Below are 18276 nucleotides of genomic sequence, written 5' to 3' on the forward strand. Positions count from 1 at the left end.
TGAATTCCTTGATCTGACTTTCTTCCTTCTCAAGTGTTGTAGCAATATTTTCAGAGTACATGCTGCACCAGATGATAGACTGTAACAAGATTATAGCACTGGCGCATAGGAACAGATAAAGTGCTAATGGCATTGTTCATTTTCAAATACTGCCAGCACTATAACAACATTCTCAAGTTAAAAGGTTCATGAAGTGCATGTGAGACACTGTGTGTTCAGACTACTCTTCCCCATAGTCATAATCATTCACGCTGTTAATCTGAAACTTGCTAAGCACCAGAAATATATTGTGATAAACCAGTGGGATTGCCTCAACTCTTCCACTAGGTAGTGTATACTCTTCATCTTCACCTCGGATTCTCACTGACTTCACTGTCAGGGAAAAAGAAAACAAGTCCTCTTAAGGTGCTTGGCTACCTCTCACAATGGGTCATTTCCCAAAAACTTGTGTTGGCCGTTAGAGAATTCTGAAAAATAATTTTCCAAAGATTAGCTATAATTTTAACTAAGCAAAGAATTTATCTGTTTCTGTAGCTCTTCCTACTTAGGAAACTTGTACAGTAATCTGCCAAAAATTCTGCATTTTTAAAAACCTAAGCGCAAGCAGACAATCTGTGTTTGAATCATCTTAGAAAAAAAGAAGTCATTTTCACTTACCCTTTTCTCCTACAAGCTAAGCCTTTGAGTCACACAGTCAGTTAGATTCCTTTCAAAATGAGTTTGGGCATACTAATCACCTCGCTACCCAGCCCAGCCCACTGGGAATCAATATTTGGGAGCAGTATAGATACTTCTTCAAACAATATTTTCCATTTCAGGCTATGGGATAACTTCTGTTATGTCTAAGTCCGAAGGTTATCAAAAATTATTTTCCTAAGTGACTATTTGCTGTAAGGTTTGCAAAATAAAGTTAGCAGCAAGTGAAACCATAAGAGGTAGGCTTTCCAGGTGGCATTATTTTGGGGTAATAATTTTACATACCAGGCAGCCCTGTTTTTTTTGTTGTTGTTGTTATTAGATCTGACATAGTTCTCCTTCCTCCATCATTCTTTCCAGGTGTTATGAGTGGATTCAGGAATTCATATTTCTTATGTGACCAGAGAGCACCAGCTGCATGAAGTCGAGGAGCCTGAAAAAGGAAGAATGTTAATGCTACCTGTTTCCCTTCTAGATTTGCCAAACTGTACTTATTCTGAGCTACTACCTTGTCCCACTGCCAGGTAAAGGATATTTCTTCTGGAATTCAGGTTGCTGTTACAGTTTGAATCCACTTATATAACTTGTGTGTAGGGTTTGGTAACATACTATGGTTGACAGATTTCTAGAGTAAACTACAGTTTAAAATACTGTGCTAGGTAATAGCACTGGAATTTCAGGTTTAAGGTAGATATGTACTTCTCTTGGGCATATTAGGTTGGCCCTTGAGGCACATACACAAAAAACATTGTGATTTCAGGATCACAGAGTTTTAAAAGGCTGTTAATCACATAGATCACAGATCAGATAAAAGTTTCAGGTAAAACAGAAAAGTTTGCGCAGAGTTTCCTAAAATAAATGTTTGCTTTGGAAACCAGATATTGTTATATTTAAGAGTAAAAATCTGATATTTTTTTAGGGGGGGAGAATCTTCTGTGTTTTGACTTGTTTTTTTGTTTGTTTGTTTGTTTTTAAGGTATTCTCTCTCTTAAAATCTATTTCCAACTTCTTTGAATAGCAGGTCTTCAACAACATATCATTAAAAATATGAAGAAATAAACAACGATCTCAAAGCATTTGAGGCGAAGTCTAAGATAAAAAAAATCATACATTTACAAAATTATACAGTTTCTGAAACATAACTAATGCCATTTGTCTGACTACTGTGGGTGCATTTCACAAAAATCACAGAATAACAAAGTCACAGAGTGGTTGAGGTTGGCAGGGAGCTCTGGAGGCCACCTGGTCCTGACTGCTGCTAAAGCACCTGGAGCAGGCTGCCCAGGTCCATGTCCAGGCACCTTCTGAAGATCTACAAAGAGGTGACTCCACAACCTTTCTGATTAACCTGTGTAGTATTCTGTCACCTGTGCAGTGAAAAAATTTTTCCTAATGTTCAGACGGTGTTCCTGTGCTTCAGTTTGTGCCTACTGCCTCTTTTCCTGCGACTGTACACTACTGAGAAGAGTTTGGCTCTGTCTTTTTTGCAGTCTCCCTTCTGGTATTCATCAGATACTGATGAGATGCCACTTGAGCCTTCTCTTCTCCAGGCTGAACAGTCCCAGTTCTTTCTTCCTGCCTTATGAGTTAACTCTTCAGTTTCGGTGGATAGGTGAAAGAACAAAGCTAGTTTTGTCAAAGTCCTATGAAAATATAATCACAATGTAAAAAGCAAGACAACTATTACAAATAAAATAAAACGAATAGAAGTTGTTGTGGGATACTTGAAGTTTCACAGGGAATTTTGTGAGAGTCTAGGTCTTTCTGTGAGCACAGCTGCTGGGGCTGTATTTGAAAAATAAATAAAAATAATAAAAACAGCAACCCAAACATTCTTGGTAACAGATGGAGAGCTGCAGCACTGATACCAGTAGGCATTTGGACAGAATATTTCACTTACTTCAGAATACATCAGGGTCCTAAATTATGCTGGATTTTGGTGTTTAGAGAGAAAAATAAGTGTGTTGGAACTAATAATAAGCAGACCTAAAATCACATTTGAATTAGATAATTTCTATGCCAAGATACAGAAAAACATGTTTTCTAAATTTCAGTGTTTTGCTTTTTCCCTGAGTCCCCAGAGGGGCAGCTATTGTTTTAAATGGAAAGAAAGACTTGCAGAGCGCTCTGATATCCAGAGGAGCAAAAGGTATGAGGAAATTCATCTTCCAGAGAATCTCTGGATTTATTTTTTTTTCCTCACAGAAAAAAAAAAAAAGAATACAAATGATATTGGGGAAGGGGGGGGTGGGGGGAGACACATCTCTCTAACACAGTTTTGAAATCCGTAAATTTTGTGACAGTAATTAGGATTAAAAGAGTGAGAGAACAAAAAACTCCACCCACTTCCACTAATTGCTCTGTGGTACACACACAGATGCACACAAACAAAGTTCAGTATTCATTGCTCTGAGACATTTTCAGGATATAAACAAAATTACAAATTCAACATAGACTTCAAACAGGTGGATTGAACATATCGGCAATGTTCCTGGGGGAACTCCATTAATATTAGTGGATATATTCCAGGAAAAAGCTATAGTCATTAAGAAGCAAAAAATTTCTATGAAGCAAACGTTTGTGAGTGAGTTGTTTCATTTCGACTGCAAGCAAAAACATGCTCATTGTCAATAGGCCAATTAATCCTTTTATGTTATAGATAACCTATATACTACAGTATACTATGGTAGTCTAAGTTATACTGTTGTAGACAATTCTAGATCTGAAAAGAACTCTCAATGCTGAAAATAAGCAGAGAATAACTTTCTATCCACCAAGAATTGTGGGTTATTTTTCCTTAAGAGACAAGCTCAGAGGAAACAACAAGAAACAATACATCACAGATATTTGTTGAGGTAACCAGTTACATTGCTGGATTTATCTGACAGCATAGGCACGTATGATAGTAGCCATAAGGCTTAGGGGAACACAGATCAATGACCATCAATGGCCAGCAAATTAATATGAGGATATATAATCTCTCTGCAGGAAAGGTCTGTCATCTTTTCCAGTTCTACCCCTTGGAAAGGATCACAAGATAAGCAAACTAACAACAAAGATCAAAAACTTATCCTCCCAATCTTGAAGTGCGGTAAATAAGGTATTTTAATTGCTTCCTGATACACTGGCTGTACTATCCAGTTATGACTCTAAAATGTTGCAGGGATCTACCAATAACAACTGCAAGTATTGGTTACCACTGGAATAACTAACTCACATTTATTATGTTGTTCATATCTAGTGGAAAAGTATATATTAGTTATACCTTGAGGATCACAAATAGTTTTTTCAAAGTTACGGAATATATGATAGTGTAACAGAACAGTTATTTTCACCTCAGTTTCTATGCAGAGAAATTATGATGAGTAAAGATTATTTCCTAACAGCTCCTGTCATTGTTCTTAGCAGTAGCATCTCTTTTTGGTTAACAATGGAAAAAGTAATGGTGAAACTATTTATGGAATTTCCCATAAATACAAAATCTATAAGCATGTTTATTATACGAAGGCTCTCAAAGGTACTTAAAGGGACAAAGAAAGTAAGTAAAAAGTAACACAGAATATTACCACTAAGAGGAAAAACAAGCAAAAACATTGTACCCTAATATTTTTAATAAACTATCACAACAACAAATATCTCTTGTATACTTATTCATACTCAAGTATTTTAATCTATTATAGATGAACAGTAATAATATTAATCTTACACCACTCCTAGGAAAAAGTGTTCCTTCAACAGATAGTGAGAACAAAAGAGAAAAAGCAAAAACCAAAATAGGTACCTACCAATTCAAAAGAGCACCAGCTTACTTCATGTCTTCTTATGAACTCAGCCTTCTGCTAATTAAAGTGGTAAATCCCAGAAAGGTGGTGTTGGAAAGTGTGCTTACAGTAAAATCCCTGACTTTGAGCTTGTCTACAGCATTGTGATGAAACGACCTGAAAGGAAAGGAAAAAATCTTTTTCAAGCCCTTTGTATTTTAATACAATTTGTAAGACCTCCTGTAAATTTATTTTGCTTTGAAATGAACTTCATACAGGAACTAAGAAAATAATAATCATGGTACCTATTGCACAAAAGCAACAGATGTGCCACCAATGGGGTACCTTAGGCTTGAGTTCTGTAATCAAAGGATGATGCTCTGAAAATCATCTGCTCACAGCCTCCATACATTTCAGTCTAGTGGCTGTTATCTCAGGGTTCTCTGTCACCTAAGCACTTGAAAAAAAAGCAGCCTGTTTAATATCTGAAACATGAGTTTAGAAAATCTTTTTTTATTGTTTTTAAATGTATAGTTTGTTTGATTCTTTAGATCCTATGATTTCTGTAAGAAGTGAGGTATGTTTGATAGATTTCTCTGAAGGTTTATTGCAATTAGAGTTAAGGACAAATGAATCTGATACAAGCTATCAGATCTCAAAGAAATAGCACTGTACACTAATTTTTTTTGGATAAATAAACAGATGCATATGAGACACAAACAATTAAGATACAGACCCAAATTATATTAATGATTTAGAAATGCTTCATTCTGAAACCTGTTGTTCTTTTCCAGATATTCTTAAAACCTGATGAGAATTTTTGAACATATTCAGAAGTAGAAATTTTTCATTACTTCAGCTGCTAACTTTCCTAAATAGAATAGCTTACTACAAAGCCTACCAATGCTGCAGCTAACACAAATAGCATTTTAGAAGCATAGAATCATTTAGGTTGGGAAAGACCTCCTAAAGTCTCACTCCCACCACCTACCTCTCTGTATAGCCCATTACAATCCTTGACCACCCCCTTCTGTGAAAGAATTCTTTCTAACATCCAATCGAAACCTCTCCTTGCTCAACTTGAGTCTGTTTCCTTGCGTCCTCTCACTTGACACCTGAGATAAGAGACCCACACCCTCCTCTCTACAACTTCCTTTCAGAATGTTGTAGAAACCAAAGAGACCCCCCTTCAGCCTGCTCTCATCCATACTATACAGCCCCAGTTCCCTCAGTCACTCCTCATACATCTTCTCTTCTAGCCTCTCCACCACTTTTTTTGCTCTTCTCTGCACCCATTAGAGCAACTCAATGTCATTCCTGTAGTGAGGCACAAAACTGAACAGGATTTGAGGAACTGCCTCAGCAGTGCTGCGTACAAGGGGAAAAACACCTCCCCGCTCCTTCTGGCCACTCTATTTCTGATGCAGGCCATTAATCTATTGGGTAGGTTCATCTTTTGATGCCTTTCTCTTTATAACTGATAGATCACTGCTCAGTAATAGCTTTTCTGTCTTCTTGGATCTTAACCTCGAGTCTAGATTGCACATTCGTTCCTCCTGTATTTTAAGTCTGCACGAGGAAAACCATTACATTAAAGAATAAATATATATAGGTATAGATAATAATGATCAGTATAAATATACCAAAGATAGTCAGACACCTGTTCTTTATTTACAAATCTGGCTATTGAAAGCCATCTCACAATAAACTTTGGCTTTCGATTTCTGTGTCTCAATGTACTCTTCATAGAAAGCATTGATTACATAATGAGTGAAAATGGTATTTCAGCTATGCAGTATTTTCATACAAAAACCCAGTGGTGGTACTCTGATTCTTGCATTATCTAAGGAATAACTGATAGCCTTTTTTTCCTGCAAAATGCTTTGTGGTAGTCAGAGAGTTCCTTATTAGAATCAGTTAGAATCTAAGATTTGACATCACCATAGCTTTCTTATCAATACTGATTAACCCTTTCTGTTCTTCCTAGGACATATTTTACATTGTTTTATGTAGATGTTTATATGCCTCATGAAAGTATGAAATATTTTCTTTAAATAATGTAATATCTATCATATCAAATTTAAAAAAGAGTGATTGTTAGACTAATAAAAATGGATAATAAAGAGAATCTGGTCTACAACTGAATGTTTGGGCATAGTGAGGACAGATTTAAAACTATTAAATGATGAGATTTGTGTAATTTTGCATGTGTGATTACATTCAGATGCTAAAAAAGGAGGTGGGGAGGAAACGAGTGGAAAAAAGAAGGATAAAGATCTTGACATCTGCAGAGGGCGAAGAAGTATCTAAAGAGACTTGTGTTTCTGTCATAACAGTTATTGCATGATAACGGAGCATAAACTGCAAGGTACATTTGTTGGTAAATGAGAACTCAGTTTCATCTGTTTCTGAGAGTCAGAGCCAGACTTCCCTGTCACCAAGTATCTTTTCTGAGCATATGTCAAACATATGTGAAGGTATCAGCGTAGCTGACTGAAAAAATCTGCTTTGAAAGAAACACATCAAGTGTTTTATTCTTTGAAAACAATATTGCAACAAGGCTGCTATTTTTAACTCACAAAACAATACAGCAACTTCTGGAACGCATGATAGAAAATGTACAAAATGTATAAAAGATATCAAATTGGATGAGGTCTGTATTTTGAATCTCCAATTTTTGCAAAAGATACAACTTCCCACTTTTTCTGATTTTTATGCATATAATTCCTTATAATTTCAGGTAATTTAGAATTTTGAACTTGGCTCAAGTTTTTTAGTTTCCTATTTAAAGTTATATAGAGATGCTGCAAAAGAAAGAGTTGCAAATTGAAATGATTTTCATTATTTTATCTTTACTTTTACTGAACTACATTGTCATATTAAAAAAAAAAAAAAAGTCTTACCAGTCCCAGATCCTTTATTGGGATACTGTTGTATTCTTGTATCCTTTTGTATGTTAACTTACTCCAATCACAGTCAGTTCAGCTGATTGGTAAAAAATTTTTCTAGGGACAAAAACTTTCAGAATGCCACATGAGAAAAATTTTTGAAAAATTTATTTTAAATTTACTTGGTCAAATCCTGTTCAAGTTTGAACCGCTTTCCCCACCTCGCCTTATGCAGACTAACTTATACACCTAAAATTACAAGGAAAGCCCCTATTTTTTTTTTTTTTTTTAGATATTCAGTGGGAAAAAAAAATGTAGAAGGTATGCACAAGTTCCTAAATTAGGTGCTCTAAGTCATCCTTTGAGAAGCTATTCTTTCTCTGCTTCCTGAGATAGAAGATTTAAATTTGTCAAGGTTTCATGTTGAGACGTGATGAAACACCTCTCTCTTACCTTTCTGGTTTTCCTTGTGTCTATGATTTCTATCATTGCAGTAGAGTAAGTGTGTCTAACTCCGGATATGCCCCAAAATAAATGATAAAAAAGTGCAGTTTATTAGTTATACAAATGTAAGGTTATACAAACATATTAGTTATACAGACAAATGACCCACCTGGTGGATGAGGGAAAGGCTGTTGGCATAGTCTACCTAAACTTCAGCAAAGTCTTTGACACTGTCTCCCATAGCATTCTCCTGGAGAAGCTGGCAGCCTGTGTGAATTATGTCAGAATTCTACACTCCTATTTTACTGCTTTGCCCCTTGGAAGACAAGAGGAAAGATCTCTAAAAAATAAAGATAGACAAACATACTAATAGGTCTGAACTTGGGGTAGAATTGCATAGAAAATAAGCTCACTGTTGTTTTCTGTAAGGACGTTTTGTCCAGAACTTTGCTGAAATGTTGTAAATCTACACATATACCAAAGAGTTTTAATTTTGCCTGTTTTTATATGAAGAGCGTTATGGCTTAATGATGATCTCCAAGAGTTAAAATGGATTAACTGAGCATCAGTGTAATAACATGAACTCTTTAAAGCATCTCATCTCTAATATTATGAGGGCTGTGATGCTCAAGTAGCGTAAAGCATTCATACCATCACAGCGATAAGGCTTCATAAGAAAATTTTTAGAGGATAAGATATCTAATAATGCCCATATAATGAAAGGTTTTTTACTACCTTCTGCAGGTACTTTTCTAATGCTGTAGTTCAGAGTGACTTCACGAATGAAACACATTCTGTCAACATAATGGTCACACATCTCAATTGTTTGTGTTCTGGAGTAGTCAAAATGAGATTCTGGGTTGATTGTTTAAGACCACAGAGACCCACCAATTTAGCCATTACTTGTCAACAACTCCGCTCAAAAAATCTTGTGGACAGTATTTGTAATATCAAAGTCCAGCAATCTGACTTTGTATTATTCAGATTTACAGGCAGTTAACAGGATTTGGGTTCAGGCCTATGATCACAGCACAATTCATTTTTGAGAGTCAAGATCTGAAACCAACCCTCTCTCACCATGCCCATCTCCCCTTCAATTAACAAGACATACAACTCAAATCCATTAACAGTGGTAGCATGCTTGCTGATAGGGAAGTTAGTGCTTTCCTTGACAACTTCAGTTATCAAGAGTTACTAGCTTGTGAACAGATGATATGTGACTATAAAGCTGTGAGATAACCATTGGAATTGAAATCAGAATAAGCAAAATACATTGATTGTGTCAGCAAAACAATTTTTTTGTTGTTTAAGGAGATTCTTATGCCAAATTACGCCAAGTGCAGAATGAAAAGTATGACATATTTAATCCTTTCCTCTCACAGCAATAAGTAATGAACATTTAGAAAAAATGGTGGGCATGACTGAACAAATAATAAATAATAATGATGATGTCTGCAGAAAATCCATAAAAAAATAATTGTTCTGGCTTTTATCCAGCATATAAAAAGACTGAACTATACTTCTTTACTAAAGCAAGATGCTTCTGAGAACAAATGCCAATAACTATATTAAGAGCTTTAGGTAACATTTTAATCACTTGAGAAATGTTAATTTCCCAGTAATGTATTTAGTAATAAACTTTGCCATCCTAATACAACTGCTTTTGAGATCCAAACTTGTTAATAGGAGTACTTTACAATAAGGACAATAATTAGAACTGAGTTTGAGGTACAGGAGGAGCCAAGAAGTAATACCAGAGAGACTAGCAATAATGGCATAGTGCATGTGAAACCTTAATTTTATTAGACATAACACAACTGCAGATTAGTAGGGGGCTTAAAAGGGTGAAGAAAAAGGAAAAAATCCTCATGTTTTTGTATAAGTCAAGCCAATCAAGAAAATGTATCGTTTTAAAAATTTATAAAGTAGAAGTTGACAGTAATTTTCTCAAGCACTCAGGCACATTGCCCTTTTATATTACTATGCTTTATGAATTATGAATTCTGTATGACAATAAAGCCTAAGGGTGACAACAGAGCTGTAGTGTCAGTAATGCATTGTCATTTCACACTGTGAAAGTTCTACTACACCTAGCTGGAATTTTCAAGTTTAAATAATGTCACTGACTGCCAGAGATTTCACTGAGAGATGTGATGAAAATATATGCTCCATTGGTAAGATGCTAATCCCTAATAACAAGAAAAGGGTCGAACACTGAGTGCTTGTCAGGTTTTTTGTCTACCATGAATCTTCAGATGTCACTATATTCCGTCACCATAATTCAGCTACTTTAAGTCAGACACTGAAGCATATAGCCAGTTTTCCAGCACTTAGCAGAATGAAATTGGAGTAGAAAAAACAGGTGTTCCGTGAGATTTTACATGGCTCCTGTTGCCAAGGAAACAATTTCTTTTGGCTGAGTAATGGTAACCCTGGCTGCAAAGCTGGCAGCATAATAAAAGGAAGGCTGTTTATGTTTAGTATAAAACATACATTTAGTGTATGTACACACACACACACCCTTACACTGAAGAGGGAAAGACCTAGCAAAACTGAATTGTAACATGAAAGCACTGAAGTCTGGAAAACATGTTATGAATAACTTCAGTCGTTTGAGGAACCTGCTGATAAAAGTGGCATTGGCAATGCCTTAAGTCAATCCTGCTGAGGCATTTTAGTGCCTACTTGAAACTGTGATTCAAAAATGCAAAATAAAGGTAAAATGCAAAGGCCCTCTCAAAGACAGCTCATCCGCATCCTTTTCCAGCCAAGTACTTAACTAGGTGCATAATAGTTTAGTGCCTACTCAAAAGGTGGTGAAGAATCACTTATAAATTGTCCAATCTAACTCTTTTATACCTTAGAATCCCTAATTCTGTATCTAAAAATCAGATCCATGAGGATGGACTTCTGCACAAAGAGAGTAAAGAAGCGAGGAGAGAACATTAGAAGAATTTATTGATTCACCTGAGTCAGAGCATGAAAAAGTTTTGCACAGCGCTGACAAAGGTGGAAAATAATCAAAGAATATCAAAGAAAAAAAAAAGTTTTATGTTGAAAATATAAATCCAGTTTAATGAGGTGTCCAAGTCTCATGCTATGTTAGGGCAAGGTGGAGATGATACCTGGCATATAAAAACTTCTATATTTAGAAACTCTAGTTTGAAATCAAGATAGTAACATACATATATATATATATATAAAAGAGGAAGCTCTGTACAAGTCTAAAAAGGAGAATGGCAATCTTACAAAAGAAGTGCCTCTGAAGCAAAAAAGGATCAGCATTGGATCAGCATCACAGATTTTGCCTTCATTAGAACAAAATCTTATTCTATGAGTGGCAAATCTGTGGAGGAAAAATGGCCTCTGTTTTATTTGTTTTCTTCTCATGAAGACTGTGATGATCACTCCAGGCAGAAAATCGAAGCAACAGAAGTTTAATAACTTACTCTGTGTAAGGTAGATTACTATGCTCTATGACCAAAAATTTTTCTGATTTTCAGTTCTTTCACTGAAACTTAAAAGGACCAAAATTTCTGGAGAAAATTCTGCATAAGAATTTTTTTCCTGGAAAAAAAAATCATCAAAAATTTTCTACTAGTCTTAAAATCACCAATAGGCTATTAAGACTATTATTTCCTAAGAATGATTTCTCAGATATTTCTGAGAATAAGTACCATCTAGGAGATGCTGAAGGGACACAGTTTGCCTCACTGTATTTGTTTTAAAATAAAGTCTTTTTTTTTTTTTTTTTTTAAGTACATATGAGTACTCTTTAAAAAAGAGAAGATATGACTCTCCTACCGCATTTTCAGTTAAATAATAAAGGAGTGCCACTTACTATATATTTCAAGTGTTTTTAATTCTATATGAAAGATTATCCTAGCACAACAAGTTTTTGCTCATCTTTAGATGGCATTTCATGTGTAATGTGTAAGGGAAGCAAAATGGTAGCTGTAGTTTCTATTTAGTGTTTTGTTCAGAATCAGTGTAATTTCAACATGAAAATGAGAGGCAAACCGCGAAGGCTGGCACTTTTATTTATTTAAAGTACAGATTTGTCCCTCTCAGCAGCTCCAGCAAATCAGACTTGAGTCAAAAATCGTTTCTTAAATTAGTAAAAAAATAACCAAGGATTAACTTGGATACTAAGTCTTTAGAATCACCTTTACCCAGTGTTAAAATGAAAGCTGTACAGTATCAGGGAGAAAATACCAGTCTTGGAGGGCAAGACTGGTCAAGAGTTAAATCAATTATAGAAGGGATGCTAACTGATATGACTCTTGACAATTCAGAAGAGTCTGCGTGAAATGGATACACTGTTATCTGTATTACTATCTTACAAGAATTCATGCTGGGCTTCTTTCAGAATCGGGCTCAAACAGAAGACAGTGAATATATACGCTGCCTTAAAAAAAAAAAAAAAAAAAAAAAACACAGCAAACTCTTAAATTAGAAATGAAATAGGAAATAATCTCAAAAGGATTAAATAAGGTTAAATAAAACAAACATATAAAGTTATGATCACTGTAAGCATCATCTTGCTCCTTCCTGTAGTACAAAGACAATAAGGAAAAAAACTTGTAAATATGAAATAGTTCTCAATGATAATGTGGCTCTTAGCTAACAAATGTGTTTTATTATACTGTTTCTATCTGTCTAGTAATTATTTTTGCCCTTAAGACTACTGTAGCACTAACATAATAAACCAATTAAACTTCCAGCATACGGTTTCTCTCCACAATAAAAACTACTTTTCTAGGTAAGCTTGCATGTAAATATTTATAACATTCTTTTTTTTTTTCCTCTACCTGGAGGAAAACTGCAAGCCTTCATTACAGTTGTGAAAATTGGTATATCTAAGACCTTTTCAGTGTGTTACATATTGGAAAAAATTGTTCAGTTATTGAAAAGCATTCACAGATTTACACTAATGTCTAAACTTAAACAGGCTCAAGTGGATATTTTTTCTTGGAATCTATTTACACCAATCACACTTTTCCACTCCTTGAATAAAATAAGAAATTTACTTTCATCTGTTGTGGAAGAAAACTGTCTCCAATAGATCGGAAAAAAATGAGGTCATTGTGTATTCACCTTATTAATTACTGGATGCAAAAATAGTATATCCTACAATTTATTAAGTCGACTCTTCTGACGGGTTCCTCAGGACTGAACAGGACTTTGATAGAATAAATACACAGGAAAAAAAAAAAGGTGAAGCACATAAATATCCTTTCCAATATTGGATTTGAACAAGATGTCTGAATTTTTTTTATGCTCATTAGCAATACACTTTAATATAACAAATAAACAAGTTCAGTATTATGAATCAAACAGGTTTCCATTCATTAAAATTAAAACTAAAATAAACAAACAAAAAATAAAACCACATATCCCTCAGAATTCAAACCACTAGTTCCAAAAGAAGGACAGGACATATGTTAATATGTCGCTGGCTATCAACAAGAAGCATTTTATTTAAGGCCACTAGGTGTCACCACATAAATATTTGTAAAAAGATTTATCAGACAGAAAAAAACAGTTGGCAATAAACAAATAAACGAGACTGTAGGTGGTTGACCATGTCCTTATAAAGCTATGGAAGAAATCTGTAAACTAATCAGGCTTGCCACTAAATACTGGAATTAACGCAAAATAATTTTCCACGCATTAAATGAAATTTGAATATAACTTGTCAGTTGTTAATATAATGCATTGAATATTCTAACTTACATAGACCTTTAGTAATTTGACTTCAAAATAAATGCTTTCCCAAGCAAAATCTTCTCACAGTAGAAGGTGGCCTTGTTGTCGTGAGAGACCGTCTTGCACAGACTCTTCACACTTGCATGTTCATTGAGACATTTAGTCCTTGTGGCACAATTCCTCAGTAGAAATCACGTTACTTGGCAGTAACTTTCTCCTGTCACTGAGATCCTTGTGTGGCCCCACTGCCATGATGACACAGCCTACTGGAAACACAGACACAAGGAGCAAATTTTAATTGTTTAACTTACTAATGATCTGTTAGTAAATAAATCCATTAACTCAAAATAAAAAGATGCTCAAGGCAGGTAATACTGTTTTAACAGGCATACTGAGGTACTTCAGTCACAGTGGGTTGGTACTTCTGTACCATTGATGCTTCTTTGAATCTAAGGGGGATTTCATGTGTCTGACAGGGGAGTATGTGGGCAAAACCAGTTAGCAATCCTGACTTATCCCCAACTCTTTCAGCTATTGACAGTCTCCACCATGTCACCATATGTAATTCAATTAAGGTTCTTTGTTATATTATTATTTTAATAAGTAATGACATTTCCATGGATTTACACAATTCTCTTCATTGGATATATTGTAAATATCTAATGAAAACCACAGATACTCCTCAGAGAATTCAGAAAGCAGCTGAAGAGTTTTAATAGCTATTTAACTATGATTAATGAAATATCTAATGACACAGTAGCGTGAAAGTGATATAGATTTAATAACCATGCTTGTATAGAGTCATAAAGGTTATACACTAATTTTAGAAGCATTGAGTGTTTATTTTATTTTAACCATTTTCTGCATATATGTCCAGACTGTGCGACTAATGGTAGTGAAGACCTTCTAAAGAAAAGTAGAGTGGCCTATGATGAAGAATAGCATAAGTGTCTCCATCTTTTCCCAAAGTATAAAGGATGCTTTTAGCTATGGAACAACATAGTAACAGCTGCAGGGGAAAAAAAAAAAAAAAAAAGTTAGATACAGAATAAAGCGTAGCTCATAGTTTTAATCAGCTCCCACATACGGTAAGGGTGTAAACTGGGCTGTATCCCAAAGCTGAAGTGAAAGAGAAAGAAGGCAGAAAGGTAGAGAAAGAATATGACAGTATGTGCAGCTCTGTCAGATGAAGAACAAGACCAGAAAATACCTAGCATCTCTGACAGTTTGAAATAGAAATCAGACAGAAACTCCTACTAACTTTTTTTTTAGGCTCACATTTTGACTGCTGCTATTCTTCAGTGCTGAACTTTTGAGTAGTCTACTGTATATGTGTATAGTAAATTTAGAATTATAAAATAGAGGTATTTGGCCCTCTGTCTTCAAAAGACCTTGTTGTCCTGCTGTCCCTTGCCCCAAGAACTAGATAAGAAAAGATACCTTACTAAAAGAAGTAGTGTTGATAACACTGGTGTTAGAGATCTACAGAGAAACTTTTTAAAGAGAATTCTTGTTGCTAAATAAGAAATTAACTTTTTTCTTTCTAAAATTGTCCTTGAGATTCCTTGTCCTTAGACACAACCAAACAGGCAAATTCTCCCTTCTTTTTCCTCACAGGAGAAGGGCTAACTAATAGAAACTATAGAAGTACTTTCCTAAAGTAGGTTATGTTATAATACTATCTAATTGTTCTTCCGTAAGTTTATTTGCAGACATCTAAATAGTTATTCTATAAAAGTTTAGATATTGACAAATAAAATCTACAAAAACACAGTGGTTCTGAAGAAGTTTGTTAAATGATCTTCTGACTCAGAGACTGCTGACTTCTAATGGCAGCTGTTGGCATACTCTAGTATATATAATTCAATGAACTATCAGAGAGGGGTAGTTTTCTTCTCTTGCATCTTTCAGCACAGCACCAAAATGGATGGTAGGATTTACAGGACTTTCCAATTCTTTCAAGGTAAAAGCTCAGAGCTCATTTAACATCCATCTTCAGAATGACAGCACCTGAAGAGCTATGAGTCTTGTAGAGTAATACTGGCACAAAAATAAACTGATTTAGGTGAAATCTGGTGACCATTTTAAGGGAAAAATGCTTAAGATTGGGACATAAAACAATCTGAGCTCTAAGAAAGATTATTAAGAGAAAAATATACCAGAAGGACTTGCGTTGTGACAGGACTGAAGTAATTTCCACTAGGACAGGAACTTTGAAGGACAGGAAAAGTAGCAATACACCTTAACAAGAATAAAACATCCACTCAGAATTAACATTTTATCTTTAGGCCTCTCTTTTAATACTTTTCCTTTCCCACTGTGAAGCACTCTCATAACTCAAGGGTTTATGGCTCTTTTGACAACAGATGAATAGGCAACTAAGAGGTCATTCAAAGCTAAATTCTCCAATTTTCCCAGTGCTATTGCTGTCTCTTCCTCAAATGTGTCACTCTGTTTGCACGTTCCAGCACTCACAAAAACTGGGAGTAATCCTTCTGTGGTTCAATCTATATTCCAGCCAGAAAAAAACAAGTCCTCAAAAACATGAACTTTTATTCTGCCTCCCCTTTTTTTTTCTGGAGCAATACCTTATCAGTTAACTCTAGCAATTGTAGCTTGGTCTCCCGAAGAGCCTACTAAACTGCTTCAGTCAATCAAGCTCAATTCTCTCTCCTCTCATTAGTGATTTCTGAGAAAATCTCCATGTGCATAAGGATATATGGTGAGGTTAATGCTACCTTGGAACACCAAGAAGGAGACACACAAGAGCTCCTCCCTTGAAGGACCCACAGCTGCCTATGGAGTTAGATAAAATGTTTACATTCACCGTTTGATGCTTTGTTGTTATTCATAATAGAGATGCTTGGTTTCCAAAAGCTGTCATTCAACTTCACTCCCCACAGGCTCACAAGGGCAATTTTAAGCAGACCTGTGAGGAAGAAGGCCCAGCAGACTCATGAGGCATGGCAGATGGCTGTCTCTTGCAGGGTACAGGCCCAGGACAAGCCCAGAATTTGAATTGCTGCTGGAGATCAAAATGGGCAGGAGCATACCCGATGCCCTCATCACCATGTCCTCCATCCCCAAATTTTCATTTTGATATAGGAATAGTGCTGCAATACTTCTCATCTTTCGCCTTGACACTCCCTACATGATGACTGCCAATCAGCAGAAGTCCACATTTAATCACTTGAACTGTTGGCAGCTTCTGACAGAATCGATCACAGGCTTTTATCACACAGTGTGGCTCGCCACAGCAGATACAAGTAAAACATCACTCCCCAGCCTTACAGGAGATTCCAGGGCAGGAGTCTCCTGCATGCCCATGAGCCTCCTCTCAGCTCCAGTCCCAGGCTGTGGCCCTGCTTCAGCCCTGGGCCTCCTTGCCCCAGCAAGCTCCTGCCACATCACCACTGTCTCACCCAAATGTCAGCAGCCTGTGGCCTGGCTCCTCAAGGAGCAGAGGGCACAGCCCTAATGGCCTGCAAGCACTCACTCACCCATCTGGCCTGCTCTGACCTGTGACAACTATGAGAACATAATACACGCAAACAGCAAAGAATTGATCAGTGCAGCTGAAGTTGATCATATTTTACAGGACACATGCAAGACAAAATGACATCTATGTCAGGCCACCTATATGACACCTCTTTTCAGTCAGTCAAACACAGGCTGCAACATCTATGCTTTCTTAGTGTTTAACCTGTACTCCAAGAAGATAAAGCCATGAAAAGAAGCCGTCTTTTCTGAGTACTTTCTAAGTGCAGTGTAAAACACTCCCTCCAGGAGCGCAGCAGACCCAGAGGTCTGGGTCCAGGTGCCTCCCTCCTCCTCTGCTCTCTCAGTGTCTCAGAGGCATTCTGCCACCCCATGTCACCACCCTGCTGTCAGTGAGAAGGCAGGGACACAAGCTGTGCTGGCTGAGGATGTTGTCTCTTCTGCCACAGGATTAGTGGGAACTGCTGCTGTCACCTCCATTGCCTCTGGAGAGCCCAGCCAGGGAAAGGATGACAGCAGCCTGGATGAAGTACAGTTTGAGTGCAGCAGTGAGAATATGAGTGTGCTATCAGGTGGGTCTGGTAGGGATATGTTTATCTACAATTATTTTCCAAGTTAACTCTTCCCTCCGGAACTTTGCAACCTGCAATGAATCAGTTTCTTAAATTCTAAATAGATTTACAGTGGTGGAGGTGTATCATTAGTTACATGATTTGTAACTTGTATCGGCAGCTGCAGTTTCCTCCCACTAGATGCAGATACATCTGGCTTCAGTAATTACAGTTCTTTAGCACGGTGACACAGTCCTTTACCAAAGGTTACACTTCAAGGTTATTTAAGGGTTAGTGCTGATATGCAGAGCTACTAGCAGTTTACATAGGAATAACAGATGCTTCCAAGCAGTGGGAATTCTTCTTTCTGGACTGGTCATATTCATGCTGAGAAACCTCTAGGCCTGCCAGTCTCCTCCACTGTGCCACAGCAGCAGGGATAAAATATGCAGTTAACATAAAAACCTCAGAACTAAGTTGCTGTGGGCAGTAGCTGGGCGTCCTGTGGGAGGAATTCAATGGAATACTTCCATCAACAATCAGATAAAGTGCAGACTTTTAGGTGCACTGCAAGTCATTTACTTTTCCGTATTTATTTGTCCACTGGGAGAAAGAAGAAAAATGTTTACTTCAGGCAATTGTTCTTTTCTTTCTGACATGTAAATGTCAAAGGATGTCTGGGTAGCTTTGGATGCCATTTAATGTCACCATTATTTTGGTGACTAAGAA

The 18276-nt window shown here is 36.4% G+C and overlaps 2 long non-coding RNA genes across 2 annotated transcripts; both read right to left on the reverse strand.

The window, feature by feature from the left end:
* On the reverse strand, positions 988 to 4910 carry LOC110394875. The gene is made up of 3 exons (XR_002435990.1): positions 4803 to 4910; positions 4482 to 4634; positions 988 to 1129 (listed from the first exon to the last, which is right to left on the reverse strand). It is a non-coding gene; the product is annotated as an uncharacterized LOC110394875 (long non-coding RNA).
* On the reverse strand, positions 13250 to 17144 carry LOC110395019. The gene is made up of 3 exons (XR_002436105.1): positions 16790 to 17144; positions 15658 to 15739; positions 13250 to 13764 (listed from the first exon to the last, which is right to left on the reverse strand). It is a non-coding gene; the product is annotated as an uncharacterized LOC110395019 (long non-coding RNA).

The sequence above is a fragment of the Numida meleagris genome, chromosome 2 (genome assembly GCF_002078875.1).
Source record: "Numida meleagris isolate 19003 breed g44 Domestic line chromosome 2, NumMel1.0, whole genome shotgun sequence".
NCBI lineage: Eukaryota > Metazoa > Chordata > Aves > Galliformes > Numididae > Numida > Numida meleagris.